The sequence below is a fragment of the Neolamprologus brichardi genome, chromosome 14 (assembly GCF_056152115.1).
Source record: "Neolamprologus brichardi isolate AB-2024 chromosome 14, ASM5615211v1, whole genome shotgun sequence".
NCBI classification, from domain to species: Eukaryota; Metazoa; Chordata; class Actinopteri; order Cichliformes; family Cichlidae; genus Neolamprologus; species Neolamprologus brichardi.
The window spans coordinates 14,478,634-14,487,813 of NC_142117.1; positions in this window are offsets into that span (position 1 = coordinate 14,478,634).

Consider the following 9,180-nt stretch of genomic DNA (forward strand, 5'->3'; position numbering starts at 1 on the left):
TACAAGTGACAACCTTTGACCTTCATCAGGTTTTATTTAATTGACTATGTGCACGTTAGCATATGCTACTTCCGGTGCGGAAACTCCTGTGGGGAGCTTTGTTTCTGGTGTCCTATTCGCGCCTGGTTTACAGTCCAAAACAAGTTAAGCAAATGAATGAATCAAGCGGCGATTTACATTTCTATAGATGTCTTGGGTATTTACCCAATATATCTGTAAATGATGTTCATCGACTTGTCGATATTTTTTCCCCGCGCCTCAGGGCAAAAGAGAAAAGGGATTCAAATGTTATATTTCTCAGCTGTCCCTCGTTTATCGCGGGTGTTATGTTCTAAAAATAACCAGCAATAGGTGAAATCAAGTAGCCAATTTTATTTTTTGACAGTGCAAAACGTTTCGTGGACATCGTGGACATACAGTACTGCACTTCAGAGTCACACTGCTAGCGATCGATGCAGCGATTCTGTACTGTACAGGAGAGACGTCACGGAGGAGATCGTCAGCAGCGATCAGGACGCAGGACACAATGTGATGTAAAAATAAGCATGCAAACTTGCACTAAAAAATCTGCGAAACAGCGAGGTGAAAGGTGAACTGCGTTATAGCGAGGGACCACTGTAATTTTGAAAGTAAGTCACAACATACCTTCGTAAATACTAATGTATAGAAACCCTTACCAACAATCATTCATTTTTTTGTGTGGCTTTTTTTCACGGTTTGTTAACATGCTGTGTAGGTGTGTACTGGACTAGCTGATATCGACATAACGGGGAAACATCTGGTTTGACTATTCTTCACCTGTAGTTTAAATGCTGAACATTTGCCTGTTTAAATCATAAGACCAGTCACTATACAGAGATGTGCTTCTGAATGTGGACGATGTGTCTTCTTCTGCAGTAATGCAGTTCTGCTTGTGTTGAGTGATGTAAACAACTGATCGATCTAAACTCTTTAAACATCAAAATTGATCATTAGATTTTTATGACACAACAGTGGTGAGTGTTCCCACCTTGTGCTCTTTGTAACCTAACGCGATCTTTCCGTTTTCGAGTTTTGGACATGATTTTGGAGTATATCTTCGCATTAGTGATTGACCGCAAAGTAAAGCTACCGGAAATGTACAACCCCACATCCGGTCTCAAACCAGGAAGTTAGCATTTTCTCGTGCACAGGGTCAATTGTGTCAGAGAAACTCAAACGTGCTCTTCATGCAGCTGAGTACATCAAGTGTTTAAAACAGAAGCTGTGCAGGTCTGAGATCAGCAGGTCGGTGAAAAACGAGGTCCTGTTAATGCTGATATATAGTGACACAGTTACATGGGTGATTAATCCTTTTGTTTTTTTGTCCTTAACTTTATCAATAAAACAGTTGCAGCTTTCACTGACAGCACATGTGGTACTTTAACCTTTGCACTGTTTTCATCAGTTCATTTTGCAATTAACATGTGAACATGTTGGATGATCTGTCTGCTGTCACTGGGTGGTGCTGAGGTCTGAATCTGAGGGCAGCCCTTGTAATCACAAACAGAACAGAACCATCAAACTCAAATATAAATTTTATCCCTCAAAACTGAAATAAAGCTGATCCTTCTGTCCTCACACACTCAGGATCTTAAGTTCTTTTACATTTTTCAGTATTACAGTACTTTAATCCATAGTTCCTGATTAATGAGTTACTGAAGTACAAGCTTTTAAAAAATTGTTACTGTCTTTACAGATGTGGCAAGAGACTGAAAACATGCTGTTGTTTGCACATATTTAATATTCAGCTCTGCACAGGAGCTGAAGCAGAGTGCAGCCGGTTGCTTTTACAGTATAATACTTTTTATAAAAGTACAGTAACAGTAATTAGTGACTGAGTAGCCCGGAGCGTTTCTCTTGATTTCTTTAGTCAGGGTAAATTCATTCACCTGCACGGGTTAGCTAAACGAACCACCACAGCCGAGTGTTCATTTTAGCTAGCTAGGTCTCAGGACCTAGCTAAGGATGGTAGTTACCGATTAGCTTACAAACACGTTTAACTTACCGAAAAAGCGCAGCGGGGCCTCAAGTCCTTCTGTCAGGTAGTCCAGTTTACTGAAGAACACCTCAGGCTGTCAGGTTAAAACACTCGGTCGTGTCTTCGTAGTGTAAATGCTGGCCCTCCTCTCAGAGCCTACGCTCTATCTGCTATTCGCGAACAGAGATACGCAAGTTTCTCCGTGACTGCAGCTGCCAGTCAAAGCTGTTATGATGACGTTTCACCCCAATTTAACATCGCCGCGGTAGAATCAAACTTATGGGAAAGGAGACCCCTTGGACATTAATCAGTGTGATGAGAACTATTGAAAACAAAAGAAAGAATCTTTGGAAAAAAATTATCTGAGGAGAATAAATGTATTTTAGTCGGACCCCCGTCCCATTCACTAACATGGAGGAGGCGGGGTTTATGACCTATACTGCAGCCAGACACCAGGGGGCGATAGAGACGTTTTGGCTGTCGCATTGTCCATCTTTTATACAGTCATTGGGTGACCTCTAACGGGAGCAGCTGACAGAGGAAGACAAATATACTATATACTGTCCATAAATAAAAAGCATTCTACTATATATACCAAGTATCAGACTGTTATAAAAATATTGTAAAATTGGACTGTTAACAAGGGAAACTTGCATTTGACTTTTTTTTTTTTTTTTTTTTTTTACAAAAATCCATACAGGCTGAACTTTTGTAAAACACATACAGATCCAGAAACACCTTGTCTCAGCAACATGTCAGCTAGTTTCTTGATGTTTAGATTTCCTTTTATCTCTTCTTCTTTGAGTTTGTTTGGCAGGCAGAGATGATGAGTGAGTGAAGCTGTGGGTGTTTTATAAGGCTGAAGCTGCCAAAAGTAACTGTTCTACAAGTCTCTCTGTACTTGACAAGATCACACACAAATATAGTATTACATGTATTATTACGTGCCGTATTACATCTTCTGAAGAAAACTGTATGCAAGTAAGCATAATTAGTTTTAACATATATATTACATAAATGCAATTTACTGTATATGTAGAATTCCCTTTCTTCAGTTTAATCAAATATGTGTTTGTCCAAACCTACTTTCAAACTCTTTCATTTGCATTCCACCTACACACATGTAAAGTTTTGCTAATCTTTGCTTGTCTACCACATTAGCAAAATCATCCATAAAGGCTTTCAAAAGTCCTTCTCCCTACATTAGATGTCTTTAAGAGCTGCATTTTGGCAGAATGACAGATTTCAGTCATAGAGTGAATACAATACCAGCCTTACAGTTGCAGTTAATGGTTATAACCATCATTCTCTATCACCAATGAAAGATATGCTTTCATCTTTTTACAGGCGAGTTGAAGGACAGGATCAACAGCACAGCCACACCTCCAGATGAATGATTTTTACAGGGAGTCATGTATGTTATTCCAGTAAAGGTATCTCAAGTGAATGGTGGTCTTTCGCAACAACCACTATAGGCAATGTGCATTCTTTGTATTACACTCATTTCAGATGTTTAAGTTTTGATTACACCAAATATTAACTCACACTGATTAACTGATTTCATGATGCATAAAACAAGCTTTATTTAAATTTAGCGTTATTTAATTTTGGGTGCCAAAATAGCGCTCTTTAGATATTATTGAAAACCTCATAGTCTTCAGAAAATACAGATGAAGAATTTTGATGTGAGATTAAGCATGCTAACTATGCATGCTCAATTTAGGTTAGTATAACGATTATACTATCTTCTGGTATCTGACAACTAAACTGGGGAAACTGACAGAGCAGTCTAAGCCCTAAAGAGTATTTTATATGCACATACATAGGAGCCATAAATATACACATAACACTTCCCTCCTCTCCTGAAGAAAAAGATATGAAATAATGAAACTCTGCTGATACTCCACAGAAGAGCAGTGTATCAGCAGTAAATAAATCTCAGCAGAGAACACGAACTTTTTCTGTATTTTTCAACTTTTCTAGTTTCTGTATAATATCCTTATATTCCACTGAACCTCAGGTCTCCTCAACTTTATAAAGTCACTAGCAGGTTTTATAGGACTGTATAAGACTTACAGGGAGAGGAAGGATATTCACACTTTGACCATTTTCATGCTCGATACCAGCATCTGGTGATCTTTTCATCCAACCATCAGTCACACAAACATCCACACCAAGATAGCGGTTAATCATTATGCAGCACTTAAAATAACTGTCACTCTGCACACTGACAGCTGCTGTCATACTCTTGTTTTATAAGCATGTGTGTCTACACGTGGACAAAACACCCCTGCTGTTTTAAAGAAATGGCACATATTAGCTTAAGATATGATGCAGCAGAAGCTTGGCTTGTGTGTGTGTGCATGTGCGTGTGTGCACACTCATATATAGTTAAAGTCATACATATGGGTTGTTCTCCTCATTTACTTTGCTGTTTGTTCCCCCACAGGGGTGTAACATCTGTGCCATGCTTATGGGGGAAAACGGCATAATGGGAGCACTTAGATAGGCCACCTGCATATTACGTCTTGTGCGGCCATTTGTGGAATAACAGCTACAGACATATGCACGCCGACAATCACACAGTGAGAACAACCACAACACCACAGTCTAATTGCTTGATGACTTTGTCTCCCAGGAGGTTGAATAACTATACCAACATGGGCAGTTCTTTGTCATGCCACCATTTAGTGGGCTTGATTTCAGTAAGACAAACAAAACAAAACAAAACAATATAAAGATATTTCTTTTCAATCACTAAAAACAAATGCGTTATCCCCTTGGCAAAGGAACACAACATAGTGTGGGTAAATGCTGATGTTTTGGGAAACACTTGCCACTAAATGCACAGATTATCACAGTCAATTGCATTTATTGTTTATTAGAAAAGTTTAGCTATTTTGACCAGGATTCATAATTTTTTCTATTTAATTAGCCTGTTGTAACTCAGCAGCACATGGGATCTATAAGACTGTTGCCACTATTTAACAAGCAAGCTGAGTTGTATTGGAAAATTACATTATTGCTTTGTGCCATAGTTGACTTCAGCACCTTGGAGACATTCTAGTTATGCAACAGTGGGATTACTCAACAATGGAAAAAGACAGAGAAACTGTGGCACCAACAACATTATGAGTCCAATACGTATAATTAGCTGTGCTGGTAAACTTTTATCTGCCTGCTATTGACACTTTTTTTCTTAAATAAAAGTGGGGATAACATTACTACTGGAGTGAGTGTGACTCAGGAGGTAGCACAGGTACTGTAATCTGGAAGGTTGGTGGTTTGATCCCTGTCTGCTCCAGTGTGCATGCCAAATATCAAATGTAGTGCTAAGCAGAATAGTAATGCACTATAATAATATTTTATTACAAAAAAGTAAAAATGGTACTTTGAAAGGTTTCTGTTGGGTTTTACCAACACTATCTTCCATCTGACTTCGGTATCACCAAGACTTTCATTTTAAATGCAAAAATCTAGGACAACAGGTTAATTATTGGTGCTGCTGTCTGAGTGCTCAGTACCATGTTTGCATGGACTGTGATTATATCCCACCTTTAAGCTACCAACTGAATGTAGGTACTTGTTAGGGAGGCAGACACACATTAAAGTAAGCAAAGTGGTAAACTGTGGAGTCCTTAAGAGCCTCTGTGTCACAGGAGTTAAGTTGAGTGTGAATGTGTGAAGGTACTTGTTGAAAACATTAAAACAATGGTTATATTATAGTAAGCATAATGATGGTAAGTAGCAGGATCATAAAAAGGTGTTCACAAAGGCCAATCTGCACTCAGTGGAATATTATTTTTACCACCTGGTATTAATAATACCCAACACTACGACAAGGTATTTTGCCAATTGTACATATGCGTGTAAGAGTATGTTGTAATAGCATATACAAAACACAACTGGCTATGAAGATTGAGAAAATTCATGACTGTTTAGAAAATTTCTCAATCTAAGAAACTCCACAGAAGGATTTTGACAAATGGAACCCTGCTAAGAAGAATCAACAACCGCATCGACTCTCACAACAAAACTTAACAACATTCAACCCATGTGCACATACTACATGACAATATTTCAATAAGGAGAGCTCATTTGGTAGAAGTAGAGATACAGAATTCAGTTAAGCTATTTGGCAGAAAGGAATCCGAATTTGATAGGAATTAGGACATGACTCCCAGGTGGTGGTGAATATGAAGATGGAAGCTAGAATGGAGCTCTGAGTGACGCAGAGATGCAGGGAGGCAGGCAACTTTATAAAGTCACTAGCAGGCTGCCTGAAAGGAAGAATTACAGAAGGGCACTGAGATTTAAACTACGCAGAATGAAGGCTGATTGGCTCAGAGGAGGTAAGAAAAAAAATTAGACTAGAGCAGGGGTCGGCAAACCTGGGCACGTGTACCACAGCTGGCACACGAAGGGTTTACTGGCACAACATTAGCTGGACTAGCTATCTGGGCCGATGGTGATTTTTCGTTTTTATGGGCCGAAGATTGTTTTAATTTTTTAAATTTTAAATTTTTTTTTAGAAACGGTATAAACCAGACCTTCCCAAAGTGTGGGGCCCGCCCCCTGGGGGGGTGGGGGGGCGCAGAGCCATGGCAGGGGGGGCGCGGTATGAAAAGGGGGGGGAGGGGAAACAAAACGCTTGGACACTGCTAGCATGGGGTGGCCACAGAAACGCAAAGCAGGACATGAAGCATGGCTGAATATGTTTCCAAACCAACTTCATTCTAAGCCAAAGACTAGAAAATATGGTGAAACATATCTTCCCTTTGGTTTCACCTGCACAAGTGCCAAGGTAGGTCTCCCCTGCAGAATTGGTTTTCCCTTCATCGGGAGCAGCGCTGGGCTGTTTAGATCATGGACAAACAGTATCCCACATTCATGATTTTTAGTTCAAACACTTGTTGTAATGACTAACTACTCCTGACATTTTGGAGATGTTAGCTCTTTATACAGTAAAGTTACAGTGGGATACAAATAATATCAGGCTGATCCTGCCACGATTTGTTCCCTCTGTTCAAATCCCGAACAAACAGTGTCCCACAGCTGTTTATGTTTTTAAACCCATTTTGCACATAGAGGCATTTTTTGAAAAATGTATTGATAGCAATGTTGAATATTATTACACAGGAAAAAAAACAACTACACGTAAAATAATCACATCGTGATGCCTCTGCCTTTGTAAATAGAGGGACATTAACTGCATATGTATGTAAGCATGTAAAACCTGCAGATAGTCAGATTAACAGTATTTCGTCTCTATCTGCCATTCTGCAATTCATCTCATGTAAACAATAACTTGGCGCACAGCGTGACGTGAAAAAAGACACATACCTTTGACATAGCGTGAGGAACTCTGTATTCCTCGTCCACGTAAACGCAACCGTTTTCGGTGATTCGAAACGCCGTTTACAAAACAGCTGTGTTTTCAAAAATACCCGTGTAGGTGCGGACGTAGCATAAAAGAGTTAGTAGTTTATTTTATTACTGACTGTAATTTATTACAGATTACTTGTATTTGCTTAATTGTTTACTAAATGTTTGAGGTGTGAAATAAACCGCAATGGAGCAAAATAAGAGTGTGTGTGGTTGGAGGATGTGTTCGTCCGTGCGCGCGTGCATGTGGGGGGCGCGAACATTTTTCTTGTAAAACAAAGGGGGGCCCAGCAAAAAAGGTTTGGGAACCACTGGTATAAACAATGAAAGATGGTGGATTGGCCAGATGCATGCAGATGTGTAAAAATAACTCTGTTGTTTGGTGGTGGCGGAGCTTCCACAAAGGCCAGCAGGTGGATGAGGGAAAGAGGAGGCAGGAGGAGGAGAGACCCGAGGCGGCCGCCGGTGTGAGTGTCAGGTGAACTGAACTTCAGGTAAGAAGTTATGACCTGCAGTCTATCTGGGTCAGATATAAACCAAGTTTAGGTGGAGTTTATTTTTGTTGTGCTGACTTTTTACAATCAGTTACAATAACTCGTACTGAGTACTAGCTAGCATGACAGAGTTTCTATACAGCTGGGTGGGTGCTGTGATGTTACTGATAGTGAACTTTATTTTATTCATAAGGTTAGTTAGTAGAATTGCCAACCGCCCCTTAAAAAATAGAATGGTCCCGTATTCAGAGAAAATATTTCGCGTTTCGTATTGAGCTGTAAAGGAATGCAGTTTGTCCCGTATTTCAGCTTCAATGGAAAAAGACACAAAGCTGGAGATATTCTGCATCTTAAGCTGCACAGCTGCCTCTTCTTCTCTCATTCTCCCCCCCTCCCTCTCCTGTTGCTGCTTCAATCATGAAACTGATCAATGATCAGCTGATCAGCTTTTCTCTCTTGTTTGTTTATCGCCCACTTTGCGCCAGAAAGAGGAAACTGCTGGATGTTGCGCTAAACAACAGCAGCACGTTTAAGCTTGATCAGCTGTTGTTAGAATTTATTTAATATTAATTTCTAGTATCAGCTGATGTTTGCTGGAGCCACAGCTGTAAAAGCTGCTGGTCATGATATCGGTTTGGTTATTTGGTGAGAGGGAAACATGAAGATGAAACCAGGAGACGTCCTTACTGAATCATCAGAGCTGAACAGGTGATGGAGAAACAGGTTTACCTTTTAGGTGACATGAATGAGTTGAAGGGAAGTTATAAACTGTTTCTGAGAAATAACACTAGGATGCTTAAGTAGCTGAAAGCTGGTAACTGTGCAGGGGTGGGTCTAGCAAAGTTTTGCCAGGGGTCCAGGTAGGGCATTAACAGGGAGAGGTGGGCACAAAGAAATACTTTTCTTTCTTATTGTCATTTAAAATGTCTGGCTGTTAGTAAATAATTATCTGAAGCTTACAACCAAAGTTTTTATCTGATGTAAAATGTATAGAAATCATACATATACCAACAAGACTGTACATCACTGTCACAACTAGAGATGGCACGATACCACTTTTTTATGTCCGATACCGATATCATAAATTTGGATATCTGCCGATACCGATATAGTGTGTTTTTTAATCAATAAAACTGTTTTTTTATATATTGCTGCATTTTGTATAAGTTCATACTAAAGTTTAAATAAACAACAACACTAAAGCTATTCTGTTATACCTGTATGTAAAAAATACACTGCACCCAAAATATTTCATAGTTCAGCAACACTGATCAATCTAATAAACTTAAACCTACTCCATCC